The sequence below is a fragment of the Hippoglossus stenolepis genome, chromosome 21 (assembly GCF_022539355.2).
Source record: "Hippoglossus stenolepis isolate QCI-W04-F060 chromosome 21, HSTE1.2, whole genome shotgun sequence".
In the NCBI taxonomy this organism is placed as follows: Eukaryota; Metazoa; Chordata; class Actinopteri; order Pleuronectiformes; family Pleuronectidae; genus Hippoglossus; species Hippoglossus stenolepis.
In genome coordinates, this window is record NC_061503.1 from 15,401,153 (window position 1) to 15,415,254 (window position 14,102).

The following is a 14,102-nucleotide window of genomic DNA, read 5'->3' on the forward strand; positions in this document are numbered from 1 at the left end:
CCTCACCATCAGTTTCAATATTCATGCAGTAAATCAGAGCTGTGTATAGATTGAGATAGGGACAAAATGTAGCAATTAATCCACTAGTCATATGTTTGATCACAAAAACAAAAACACTATATTATTTATATGTTTACTACATTTAATTGTATCTAGTTGTGTCCATGTTGCACATCTCCTTTAATTCTTCTTGCTAATAGGGGCAGTGGCCTCTAAACTGTGTACGTATGAACTTACATAACTGGATTGATCAAGATGTTTTTCTACAAGAATGAATGAGAAGGAAGGAGGAAACTGTTTAATATTGACAGTGAAGTAGGGTGTCATGTGGGAGGGGCTCACTTCTCCGTAGCTGACTGATAAAACCAAGCTTAAATAGAGAAGCGAACAAGAGCCGTGCACTCACACAATGGCTTTGGTGAGATGGATCTGCACGCTGACTCTGACCAGCCTTTTCTCCACAGGTGAGTCACACTGAATTGAAAAAAACGTATTTGTTAATCGGCAGATGCTGGGAAATTGTATTCAACTATAGTAGGCATATGTAGAAATGAACAATACCACACATTTTATCTATACCTAAAGTGACCTGAAGCTGTTCTGATTTAGTTTTTGACAATTGTCTCATATGGGAAAAACCGCCGTGTATTTTCAGCACGGTGATGTTAGATGTGGACCAAGTACAACTTTAAATTAATTATTAAACTTAAGTTAAGTTAACAATTAAGAAATGATTTGCACTTTTAATTACAAATTAACCAGATAATGTCAGATGTCAGCATGTAACCACAATGTAATACTTATTCCAAATATTTTTTTTAATCTGAAAATTATTTAGAAATATCTTTTCCTGCCAATTTATCTATAAATAAAAAGCAATAAAATGTTAAACATCACAAATATTTGATAGATAAACTATTGCACAATAGCAGAGTCTCAAACTCAACTTGAATTGAAAGCCGAAATGGAATCTTGAGCAAGTAAAAGTCCTCATTACTTTAAAATGTAATTTTATGTGTAAGTTTGCGTTAACTTTATTTAATTAAATCAAATTTACTTACATCCTAAATTATGAAAGTATAAAACATAGTATATAATTTTAGTTTATTACAAGTATCTTCAGTTAAGTGCAAATGTAAGGGTTCAATATTCTTTATTAATGTTTTATTTAAATCCATAAATGGAGATGACTGAATACATTCAAATTAAAGTAGCCTTTGCTGTATTGGCCTATAGAGAATAAGAACCTTTTGATTTTTTAAATTTGTTGACTTAACTTCAGCGAGTTCCTCTTATTTGAATAAGTGATTGATGAAACATTATTACCACGAATAAAGCCATTAAATTAAGTAATTAATGTATTTGATGTGTCAACCAAAAAAGTGTATAATGGTTAAAATAAGATATAAGTTCCAAAGGAGCACTGTCTTTTTAACAATAGGGAATTGTATCTATTGTTGAGCTTATTTTCTTCGAAACATCACACAATCCTCACATATCTGTGATTAACCAATTTGTTTTGTCTCCTCAAGAGTTACATGCTCAGCTGGAAGGTAAGATCATGATTTTCTACTTAAATCATAACATGTTTCCAAGTCAAACTGGCAAACAATAATATAATGGGAATAATTTTGGAATTTTCTTCTTTCCAGTATGTGGGATCACTCCCCTGAACACCAGGATAGTTGGAGGTGAAGATGCTCCACCTGGAAGTTGGCCTTGGCAGATTAGTCTGCAGATGTTTGGCAGCCATTTTTGTGGTGGTTCCCTCATTAACAGAGAGTGGGTGATGACTGCTGCTCACTGCTTCTCCAGGTGGGTAACTAGTCTATAATAGAGGATGCATTTGTGTGTGTTCTCGTCTGTGGTTCAGCTGTGATTTTCTTCTTAATACTGATGCATATCTTTTTTATTTTAGCACAAGTACGTCAGGCTTGCAAGTTTCTCTCGGCCGTCAGAACCTGCAGGGCACAAACCCAAACCAAGTGTCCAGAAGTGTTGCCAGAATCCTTTTGCATCCAAACTATGACAGCCACAGCAGCAACAATGACATTGCTCTACTCAGACTCTCGTCACCAGTCAAATTCACTGACTACATCAGACCCGTGTGTCTTGCATCCAGTGACAGTGTGTTCAACAATGGTACAGATAGCTGGGTCACTGGCTGGGGCAATGTCAAGGAGGGAGGTGAGTCTGCTTGTTGATGACAAAGAGTGTTGTTTAAGTGTTATATCAACTGTAGGTGGATGTATGAATTGTGTCTCTTCTTGTTGGCCTCTCAGTGTCATTATCGTTCCCTGAAACTCTACAAGAAGTGGAGGTTCCAGTTTTGGGCAACAGACAGTGTAACTGTCTCAATGGAGTCGGTACAGTCACAGACAACATGATCTGTGCTGGTGTTCTGGCAGGAGGCAAAGACTCATGTCAAGTGAGCTTCTTTTTTTGATTTGTAACTTGTTGGTCAGCGTGTTGAGGACTTTGTGAAATCCTCAGTCGTCTCCTCTTTTTGTCCTCAGGGTGACTCAGGAGGTCCAATGGTGAACAAACAGGGCTCCGTCTGGGTCCAGTCTGGAGTAGTAAGTTTTGGTTTTGGTTGTGCTCAGCCCAATCTGCCAGGAGTCTACTCCAGAGTGTCCCGTTACCAGTCCTGGATCAACTCCATCATCCGCTCTGATAGGCCAGGATTTGTCCAGTTCACTTCCAGTGGGCTTGATGCTGACAGCAGCTACACCTGTCCTGGTCTCCCACCTCCTCTTATTACTACCACTACTGCTACTGGTCCTAGTACTGAAGGACCAGAAGCTACAACCACCAAAGCAGTGTCTCAAACCACAAGGCCAGACTTGACCATGTCAAGTGCTAAATGTAAGTATTCTGACTACCACCTTTACCTAAGTTGGTCATTTTATTATGTCTCTGCTCAGGCAACAGGTGGTGAAACTGCACTGGTTAGTGGAGGCATACATCTACAGTGCAGTAATTAGGTTATCATCTAAACAAATACTCTGTTTATCTTGTTGGTACTTCGGTCAGTTGCATGTACTTTCATTAAACTCTTTGAATTTATTCTATGGGTCAGTGACATTAATTTGAGCTCCACTTTCTTTGCTCTGTTGTTTGCAGTATGTGGCATCACTCCCCTGAACACCAGGATAGTTGGAGGAGAAGATGCTCCACCTGGAAGTTGGCCTTGGCAGATTAGTCTGCAGATGTTTGGCAGCCATTTTTGTGGTGGTTCACTCATTAACAGAGAGTGGGTGATGACTGCTGCTCACTGCTTCTCCAGGTGGGTAACTAGTCTATAATAGAGGATGCATTTGTGTGTGTTCTCGTCTGTGGTTCAGCAGTGATTTTCTTCTTAAAACTGACACTTATTTGTATTATTTTAGCACAAGTACGTTGGGCTTGCAAGTTTCTCTCGGCCGTCAGAACCTGCAGGGCACAAACCCAAACCAGGTGTCCAGAAGTGTTGCCAGAATCCTTTTGCATCCAAACTATGACAGCGACAGCAGCAACAATGACATTGCTCTACTCAGACTCTCGTCACCAGTCAAATTCACTGACTACATCAGACCCGTGTCTTGCATCCAGTGACAGTGTGTTCAACAATGGTACAGATAGCTGGGTCACTGGCTGGGGCAACGTCAAGGAGGAGGTGAGTCTGCTTGTTGCTGACAAAGAGTGTTGTTTAAGTGTTATATCAACTGTAGGTGGATGTATGAATTGTGTCTCTTCTTGTTGGCCTCTCAGTGTCATTATCGTTCCCTGAAACTCTACAAGAAGTGGAGGTTCCAGTTTTGGGCAACAGACAGTGTAACTGTCTCAATGGAGTCGGTACAGTCACAGACAACATGATCTGTGCTGGTGTTCTGGCAGGAGGCAAAGACTCATGTCAAGTGAGCTTCTTTTTTTGATTTGTAACTTGTTGGTCAGCGTGTTGAGGACTTTGTGAAATCCTCAGTCGTCTCCTCTTTTTGTCCTCAGGGTGACTCAGGAGGTCCAATGGTGAACAAACAGGGCTCCGTCTGGGTCCAGTCTGGAGTAGTAAGTTTTGGTTTTGGTTGTGCTCGGCCCAATCTGCCAGGAGTCTACTCCAGAGTGTCCCTGCTACCAGTCCTGGATCAACTCCATCATCCGCTCTGATAGGCCAGGATTTGTCCAGTTCACTTCCAGTGGGCTTGATGCTGACAGCAGCTACACCTGTCCTGGTCTCCCACCTCCTCTTATTACTACCACTACTGCTACTGGTCCTAGTACTGAAGGACCAGAAGCTACAACCACCAAAGCAGTGTCTCAAACCACAAGGCCAGACTTGACCATGTCAAGTGCTAAATGTAAGTATTCTGACTACCACCTTTACCTAAGTTGGTCATTTTATTATGTCTCTGCTCAGGCAACAGGTGGTGAAACTGCACTGGTTAGAGGAGGCATACATCTACAGTGCAGTAATTAGGTTATCATCTAAACAAATACTCTGTTTATCTTGTTGGTACTTCGGTCAGTTGCATGTACTTTCATTAAACTCTTTGAATTTATTCTATGGGTCAGTGACATTAATTTGAGCTCCACTTTCTTTGCTCTGTTGTTTGCAGTGTGTGGCATCACTCCCCTGAACACCAGGATAGTTGGAGGAGAAGATGCTCCACCTGGAAGTTGGCCTTGGCAGATTAGTCTGCAGATGTTTGGCAGCCATTTTTGTGGTGGTTCACTCATTAACAGAGAGTGGGTGATGACTGCTGCTCACTGCTTCTCCAGGTGGGTAACTAGTCTATAATAGAGGATGCATTTGTGTGTGTTCTCGTCTGTGGTTCAGCAGTGATTTTCTTCTTAAAACTGACACTTATTTGTATTATTTTAGCACAAGTACGTTGGGCTTGCAAGTTTCTCTCGGCCGTCAGAACCTGCAGGGCACAAACCCAAACCAGGTGTCCAGAAGTGTTGCCAGAATCCTTTTGCATCCAAACTATGACAGCGACAGCAGCAACAATGACATTGCTCTACTCAGACTCTCGTCACCAGTCAAATTCACTGACTACATCAGACCCGTGTGTCTTGCATCCAGTGACAGTGTGTTCAACAATGGTACAGATAGCTGGGTCACTGGCTGGGGCAACGTCAAGGAGGGAGGTGAGTCTGCTTGTTGATGACAAAGAGTGTTGTTTAAGTGTTATATCAACTGTAGGTGGATGTATGAATTGTGTCTCTTCTTGTTGGCCTCTCAGTGTCATTATCGTTCCCTGAAACTCTACAAGAAGTGGAGGTTCCAGTTTTGGGCAACAGACAGTGTAACTGTCTCAATGGAGTCGGTACAGTCACAGACAACATGATCTGTGCTGGTGTTCTGGCAGGAGGCAAAGACTCATGTCAAGTGAGCTTCTTTTTTTGATTTGTAACTTGTTGGTCAGCGTGTTGAGGACTTTGTGAAATCCTCAGTCGTCTCCTCTTTTTGTCCTCAGGGTGACTCAGGAGGTCCAATGGTGAACAAACAGGGCTCCGTCTGGGTCCAGTCTGGAGTAGTAAGTTTTGGTTTTGGTTGTGCTCGGCCCAATCTGCCAGGAGTCTACTCCAGAGTGTCCCGTTACCAGTCCTGGATCAACTCCATCATCCGCTCTGATAGGCCAGGATTTGTCCAGTTCACTTCCAGTGTGCTTGATGCTGACAGCAGCTACACCTGTCCTGGTCTCCCACCTCCTCTTATTACTACCACTACTGCTACTGGTCCTAGTACTGAAGGACCAGAAGCTACAACCACCAAAGCAGTGTCTCAAACCACAAGGCCAGACTTGACCATGTCAAGTGCTAAATGTAAGTATTCTGACTACCACCTTTACCTAAGTTGGTCATTTTATTATGTCTCTGCTCAGGCAACAGGTGGTGAAACTGCACTGGTTAGTGGAGGCATACATCTACAGTGCAGTAATTAGGTTATCATCTAAACAAATACTCTGTTTATCTTGTTGGTTCTTCTGTCCGTTGCATGTACTTTCATTAAACTCTTTGAAATTATTCTATGTGTCAGTGACATTAATTTGAGCTCCACTTTCTTTGCTCTGTTGTTTGCAGTATGTGGCATCACTCCCCTGAACACCAGGATAGTTGGAGGAGAAGATGCTCCACCTGGAAGTTGGCCTTGGCAGATTAGTCTGCAGATGTTTGGCAGCCATTTTTGTGGTGGTTCACTCATTAACAGAGAGTGGGTGATGACTGCTGCTCACTGCTTCTCCAGGTGGGTAACTAGTCTATAATAGAGGATGCATTTGTGTGTGTTCTCGTCTGTGGTTCAGCTGTGATTTTCTTCTTAATACTGATGCATATCTTTTTTATTTTAGCACAAGTACGTCAGGCTTGCAAGTTTCTCTCGGCCGTCAGAACCTGCAGGGCACAAACCCAAACCAAGTGTCCAGAAGTGTTGCCAGAATCCTTTTGCATCCAAACTATGACAGCGACAGCAGCAACAATGACATTGCTCTACTCAGACTCTCATCACCAGTCAAATTCACTGACTACATCAGACCCGTGTGTCTTGCATCCAGTGACAGTGTGTTCAACAATGGTACAGATAGCTGGGTCACTGGCTGGGGCAACGTCAAGGAGGGAGGTGAGTCTGCTTGTTGCTGACAAAGAGTGTTGTTTAAGTGTTATATCAACTGTAGGTGGATGTATGAATTGTGTCTCTTCTTGTTGGCCTCTCAGTGTCATTATCGTTCCCTGAAACTCTACAAGAAGTGGAGGTTCCAGTTTTGGGCAACAGACAGTGTAACTGTCTCAATGGAGTCGGTACAGTCACAGACAACATGATCTGTGCTGGTGTTCTGGCAGGAGGCAAAGACTCATGTCAAGTGAGCTTCTTTTTTTGATTTGTAACTTGTTGGTCAGCGTGTTGAGGACTTTGTGAAATCCTCAGTCGTCTCCTCTTTTTGTCCTCAGGGTGACTCAGGAGGTCCAATGGTGAACAAACAGGGCTCCGTCTGGGTCCAGTCTGGAGTCGTGAGTTTTGGTTTTGGTTGTGCTCGGCCCAATCTGCCAGGAGTCTACTCCAGAGTGTCCCGTTACCAGTCCTGGATCAACTCCATCATCCGCTCTGATAGGCCAGGATTTGTCCAGTTCACTTCCAGTGGGCTTGATGCTGACAGCAGCTACACCTGTCCTGGTCTCCCACCTCCTCTTATTACTACCACTACTGCTACTGGTCCTAGTACTGAAGGACCAGAAGCTACAACCACCAAAGCAGTGTCTCAAACCACAAGGCCAGACTTGACCATGTCAAGTGCTAAATGTAAGTATTCTGACTACCACCTTTACCTAAGTTGGTCATTTTATTATGTCTCTGCTCAGGCAACAGGTGGTGAAACTGCACTGGTTAGTGGAGGCATACATCTACAGTGCAGTAATTAGGTTATCATCTAAACAAATACTCTGTTTATCTTGTTGGTACTTCGGTCAGTTGCATGTACTTTCATTAAACTCTTTGAAATTATTCTATGGGTCAGTGACATTAATTTGAGCTCCACTTTCTTTGCTCTGTTGTTTGCAGTGTGTGGCATCACTCCCCTGAACACCAGGATAGTTGGAGGAGAAGATGCTCCACCTGGAAGTTGGCCTTGGCAGATTAGTCTGCAGATGTTTGGCAGCCATTTTTGTGGTGGTTCACTCATTAACAGAGAGTGGGTGATGACTGCTGCTCACTGCTTCTCCAGGTGGGTAACTAGTCTATAATAGAGGATGCATTTGTGTGTGTTCTCGTCTGTGGTTCAGCAGTGATTTTCTTCTTAAAACTGACACTTATTTGTATTATTTTAGCACAAGTACGTTGGGCTTGCAAGTTTCTCTCGGCCGTCAGAACCTGCAGGGCACAAACCCAAACCAAGTGTCCAGAAGTGTTGCCAGAATCCTTTTGCATCCAAACTATGACAGCGACAGCAGCAACAATGACATTGCTCTACTCAGACTCTCGTCACCAGTCAAATTCACTGACTACATCAGACCCGTGTGTCTTGCATCCAGTGACAGTGTGTTCAACAATGGTACAGATAGCTGGGTCACTGGCTGGGGCAACGTCAAGGAGGGAGGTGAGTCTGCTTGTTGCTGACAAAGAGTGTTGTTTAAGTGTTATATCAACTGTAGGTGGATGTATGAATTGTGTCTCTTCTTGTTGGCCTCTCAGTGTCATTATCGTTCCCTGAAACTCTACAAGAAGTGGAGGTTCCAGTTTTGGGCAACAGACAGTGTAACTGTCTCAATGGAGTCGGTACAGTCACAGACAACATGATCTGTGCTGGTGTTCTGGCAGGAGGCAAAGACTCATGTCAAGTGAGCTTCTTTTTTTGATTTGTAACTTGTTGGTCAGCGTGTTGAGGACTTTGTGAAATCCTCAGTCGTCTCCTCTTTTGTCCTCAGGGTGACTCAGGAGGTCAATGGTGAACAAACAGGGCTCCGTCTGGGTCCAGTCTGGAGTAGTAAGTTTTGGTTTTGGTTGTGCTCGGCCCAATCTGCCAGGAGTCTACTCCAGAGTGTCCCGTTACCAGTCCTGGATCAACTCCATCATCCGCTCTGATAGGCCAGGATTTGTCCAGTTCACTTCCAGTGGGCTTGATGCTGACAGCAGCTACACCTGTCCTGGTCTCCCACCTCCTCTTATTACTACCACTACTGCTACTGGTCCTAGTACTGAAGGACCAGAAGCTACAACCACCAAAGCAGTGTCTCAAACCACAAGGCCAGACTTGACCATGTCAAGTGCTAAATGTAAGTATTCTGACTACCACCTTTACCTAAGTTGGTCATTTTATTATGTCTCTGCTCAGGCAACAGGTGGTGAAACTGCACTGGTTAGTGGAGGCATACATCTACAGTGCAGTAATTAGGTTATCATCTAAACAAATACTCTGTTTATCTTGTTGGTTCTTCTGTCCGTTGCATGTACTTTCATTAAACTCTTTGAATTTATTCTATGTGTCAGTGACATTAATTTGAGCTCCACTTTCTTTGCTCTGTTGTTTGCAGTGTGTGGCATCACTCCCCTGAACACCAGGATAGTTGGAGGTGAAGATGCTCCACCTGGAAGTTGGCCTTGGCAGATTAGTCTGCAGATGTTTGGCGGCCATTTTTGTGGTGGTTCACTCATTAACAGAGAGTGGGTGATGACTGCTGCTCACTGCTTCTCCAGGTGGGTAACTAGTCTATAATAGAGGATGCATTTGTGTGTGTTCTCGTCTGTGGTTCAGCAGTGATTTTCTTCTTAAAACTGACACTTATTTGTATTATTTTAGCACAAGTACGTCGGGCTTGCTAGTTTCTCTCGGCCGTCAGAACCTGCAGGGCACAAACCCAAACCAAGTGTCCAGAAGTGTTGCCAGAATCCTTTTGCATCCAAACTATGACAGCCACAGCAGCAACAATGACATTGCTCTACTCAGACTCTCGTCACCAGTCAAATTCACTGACTACATCAGACCCGTGTGTCTTGCATCCAGTGACAGTGTGTTCAACAATGGTACAGATAGCTGGGTCACTGGCTGGGGCAACGTCAAGGAGGGAGGTGAGTCTGCTTGTTGCTGACAAAGAGTGTTGTTTAAGTGTTATATCAACTGTAGGTGGATGTATGAATTGTGTCTCTTCTTGTTGGCCTCTCAGTGTCATTATCGTTCCCTGAAACTCTACAAGAAGTGGAGGTTCCAGTTTTGGGCAACAGACAGTGTAACTGTCTCAATGGAGTCGGTACAGTCACAGACAACATGATCTGTGCTGGTGTTCTGGCAGGAGGCAAAGACTCATGTCAAGTGAGCTTCTTTTTTTGATTTGTAACTTGTTGGTCAGCGTGTTGAGGACTTTGTGAAATCCTCAGTCGTCTCCTCTTTTTGTCCTCAGGGTGACTCAGGAGGTCCAATGGTGAACAAACAGGGCTCCGTCTGGGTCCAGTCTGGAGTAGTAAGTTTTGGTTTTGGTTGTGCTCAGCCCAATCTGCCAGGAGTCTACTCCAGAGTGTCCCGTTACCAGTCCTGGATCAACTCCATCATCCGCTCTGATAGGCCAGGATTTGTCCAGTTCACTTCCAGTGGGCTTGATGCTGACAGCAGCTACACCTGTCCTGGTCTCCCACCTCCTCTTATTACTACCACTACTGCTACTGGTCCTAGTACTGAAGGACCAGAAGCTACAACCACCAAAGCAGTGTCTCAAACCACAAGGCCAGACTTGACCATGTCAAGTGCTAAATGTAAGTATTCTGACTACCACCTTTACCTAAGTTGGTCATTTTATTATGTCTCTGCTCAGGCAACAGGTGGTGAAACTGCACTGGTTAGTGGAGGCATACATCTACAGTGCAGTAATTAGGTTATCATCTAAACAAATACTCTGTTTATCTTGTTGGTACTTCGGTCAGTTGCATGTACTTTCATTAAACTCTTTGAATTTATTCTATGGGTCAGTGACATTAATTTGAGCTCCACTTTCTTTGCTCTGTTGTTTGCAGTGTGTGGCATCACTCCCCTGAACACCAGGATAGTTGGAGGAGAAGATGCTCCACCTGGAAGTTGGCCTTGGCAGATTAGTCTGCAGATGTTTGGCAGCCATTTTTGTGGTGGTTCACTCATTAACAGAGAGTGGGTGATGACTGCTGCTCACTGCTTCTCCAGGTGGGTAACTAGTCTATAATAGAGGATGCATTTGTGTGTGTTCTCGTCTGTGGTTCAGCAGTGATTTTCTTCTTAAAACTGACACTTATTTGTATTATTTTAGCACAAGTACGTTGGGCTTGCAAGCTCTCTCGGCATTCAGAACCTGCAGGGCACAAACCCAAACCAGGTGTCCAGAAGTGTTGCCAGAATCCTTTGCATCCAAACTATGACAGCGACAGCAGCAACAATGACATTGCTCTACTCAGAACTCGTCACCAGTCAAATTCACTGACTACATCAGACCCGTGTGTCTTGCATCCAGTGACAGTGTGTTCAACAATGGTACAGATAGCTGGGTCACTGGCTGGGGCAACGTCAAGGAGGAGTGAGTCTGCTTGTTGATGACAAAGAGTGTTGTTTAAGTGTTATATCAACTGTAGGTGGATGTATGAATTGTGTCTCTTCTTGTTGGCCTCTCAGTGTCATTATCGTTCCCTGAAACTCTACAAGAAGTGGAGGTTCCAGTTTTGGGCAACAGACAGTGTAACTGTCTCAATGGAGTCGGTACAGTCACAGACAACATGATCTGTGCTGGTGTTCTGGCAGGAGGCAAAGACTCATGTCAAGTGAGCTTCTTTTTTGATTTGTAACTTGTTGGTCAGCGTGTTGAGGACTTTGTGAAATCCTCAGTCGCCTCTTTTGTCCTCAGGGTGACTCAGGAGGTCCAATGGTGAACAAACAGGGCTCCGTCTGGGTCCAGTCTGGAGTAGTAAGTTTTGGTTTTGGTTGTGCTCGGCCCAATCTGCCAGGAGTCTACTCCAGAGTGTCCTGTTACCAGTCCTGGATCAACTCCATCATCCGCTCTGATAGGCCAGGATTTGTCCAGTTCACTTCCAGTGTGCTTGATGCTGACAGCAGCTACACCTGTCCTGGTCTCCCACCTCCTCTTATTACTACCACTACTGCTACTGGTCCTAGTACTGAAGGACCAGAAGCTACAACCACCAAAGCAGTGTCTCAAACCACAAGGCCAGACTTGACCATGTCAAGTGCTAAATGTAAGTATTCTGACTACCACCTTTACCTAAGTTGGTCATTTTATTATGTCTCTGCTCAGGCAACAGGTGGTGAAACTGCACTGGTTAGTGGAGGCATACATCTACAGTGCAGTAATTAGGTTATCATCTAAACAAATACTCTGTTTATCTTGTTGGTTCTTCTGTCCGTTGCATGTACTTTCATTAAACTCTTTGAAATTATTCTATGTGTCAGTGATATTAATTTGAGCTCCACTTTCTTTGCTCTGTTGTTTGCAGTGTGTGGCATCACTCCCCTGAACACCAGGATAGTTGGAGGAGAAGATGCTCCACCTGGAAGTTGGCCTTGGCAGATTAGTCTGCAGATGTTTGGCAGCCATTTTTGTGGTGGTTCACTCATTAACAGAGAGTGGGTGATGACTGCTGCTCACTGCTTCTCCAGGTGGGTAACTAGTCTATAATAGAGGATGCATTTGTGTGTGTTCTCGTCTGTGGTTCAGCAGTGATTTTCTTCTTAAAACTGACACTTATTTGTATTATTTTAGCACAAGTACGTTGGGCTTGCAAGTTTCTCTCGGCCGTCAGAACCTGCAGGGCACAAACCCAAACCAAGTGTCCAGAAGTGTTGCCAGAATCCTTTTGCATCCAAACTATGACAGCGACAGCAGCAACAATGACATTGCTCTACTCAGACTCTCGTCACCAGTCAAATTCACTGACTACATCAGACCTGTGTGTCTTGCATCCAGTGACAGTGTGTTCAACAATGGTACAGATAGCTGGGTCACTGGCTGGGGCAACGTCAAGGAGGGAGGTGAGTCTGCTTGTTGATGACAAAGAGTGTTGTCTAAGTGTTATATCAACTGTAGGTGGATGTATGAATTGTGTCTCTTCTTGTTGGCCTCTCAGTGTCATTATCGTTCCCTGAAACTCTACAAGAAGTGGAGGTTCCAGTTTTGGGCAACAGACAGTGTAACTGTCTCAATGGAGTCGGTACAGTCACAGACAACATGATCTGTGCTGGTGTTCTGGCAGGAGGCAAAGACTCATGTCAGGTGAGCTTCTTTGTTTGATTTGTAACTTGTTGGTCAGCGTGTTGAGGACTTTGTGAAATCCTCAGTCGTGTCCTCTTTTTGTCCTCAGGGTGACTCAGGAGGTCCAATGGTGAACAGACAGGGCTCCGTCTGGGTCCAGTCTGGAGTCGTGAGTTTTGGTTTTGGTTGTGCTCGGCCCAATCTGCCAGGAGTCTACTCCAGAGTGTCCCGTTACCAGTCCTGGATCAACTCCATCATCCGCTCTGATAGGCCAGGATTTGTCCAGTTCACTTCCAGTGGGCTTGATGCTGACAGCAGCTTCATCTGTCCTGGTCTCCCACCTTCCCCAACAACTGCATCTACAACACAGCCAAGTATCTTAGTGACTCCTGCAAGTGAGTGTCCTGCTTGATGTCTTTTGAATCATAACTTTACACTTCTTGTTTAACCTATCTTCAATTTAATTCTGCTTCTCTTAATTCATCAATTTCTACCATGAAGGACCAGTGTGTGGCAAAGCTACCTTAAACACTTGTGCTGTAGGCGACAGCAGTGTTGTTCTTGGAGGAATGTGGCCCTGGATGGTGAGCCTCCACAAAAACGGGGTCTTCACATGTGGAGGAACCCTCATCGCTGATAAGTTTGTCCTCACCTCCGGCCAGTGCTTCTCCACGTAAGAATAAGCGTAATTTACTTAATTATTTACAAATATTTTCCATCGGACATGACTTTCTAAAGATGTGTTTTTATACTCCTTACAGCTCCAGTCCAAATGTTCTCGAGTGGAGAGTGTTTCTTGACCAGCGACTTGTGGGCAGTTCTGAAGAGTTTGAGAGTTCTGTGGGTGTTGTGAAGATTATCCTGAGCAAATTTACAGGCTCTAACATTGCTGTACTGCAGCTGGAGAAACCCGTCAGCAACATAGATTATATCCAGCCTGTGTGTCTGGATAACCACAATGACAGATCCTTCCCCGTTGGTAGTCGATGCTGGGTGCCAGGCTGGGGGAAGGGCAGTAAGAATGGAGGTGAGGATCCTTCAAGCTATGTTACCCTGCTCAGACTTGGTATTAACATCCATCCTGAGTGATCCAATCACAAGTGGTCAGCACGCACCCAAATGCGTCCTGAGATCTGATCAGGCAGACCACGTTGGGAGGTGATCTTGGATGCATGGGGCCTCATTATTTTTGCTGTGTGATGACAAATGTGTGGTTTGTCGAGACGCTTCACACAAGTGCATTGACAGAAAGCATGAATGCAAAAGCACGAGTACAAAAGCCACAGCACGAATGCTAAAGCACTTGTGATCAGTCCTCTCAGAACAGATGTTAACACCAGGTCTGAATAGGGCCTGGTTTTAATGGGATTTTAAGTTGTAACTGACATGAGTCAGGCTTCATGATGTGTAAG

General features: G+C 44.3%; 1 pseudogene; it reads left to right on the top strand.

Moving 5' to 3' along the window:
- The first annotated feature begins 409 nt into the window (after positions 1 to 409).
- LOC118100942 lies at positions 410 to 13,779 on the top strand (annotated as a pseudogene).
- The last annotated feature ends 323 nt before the right edge of the window (positions 13,780 to 14,102 follow it).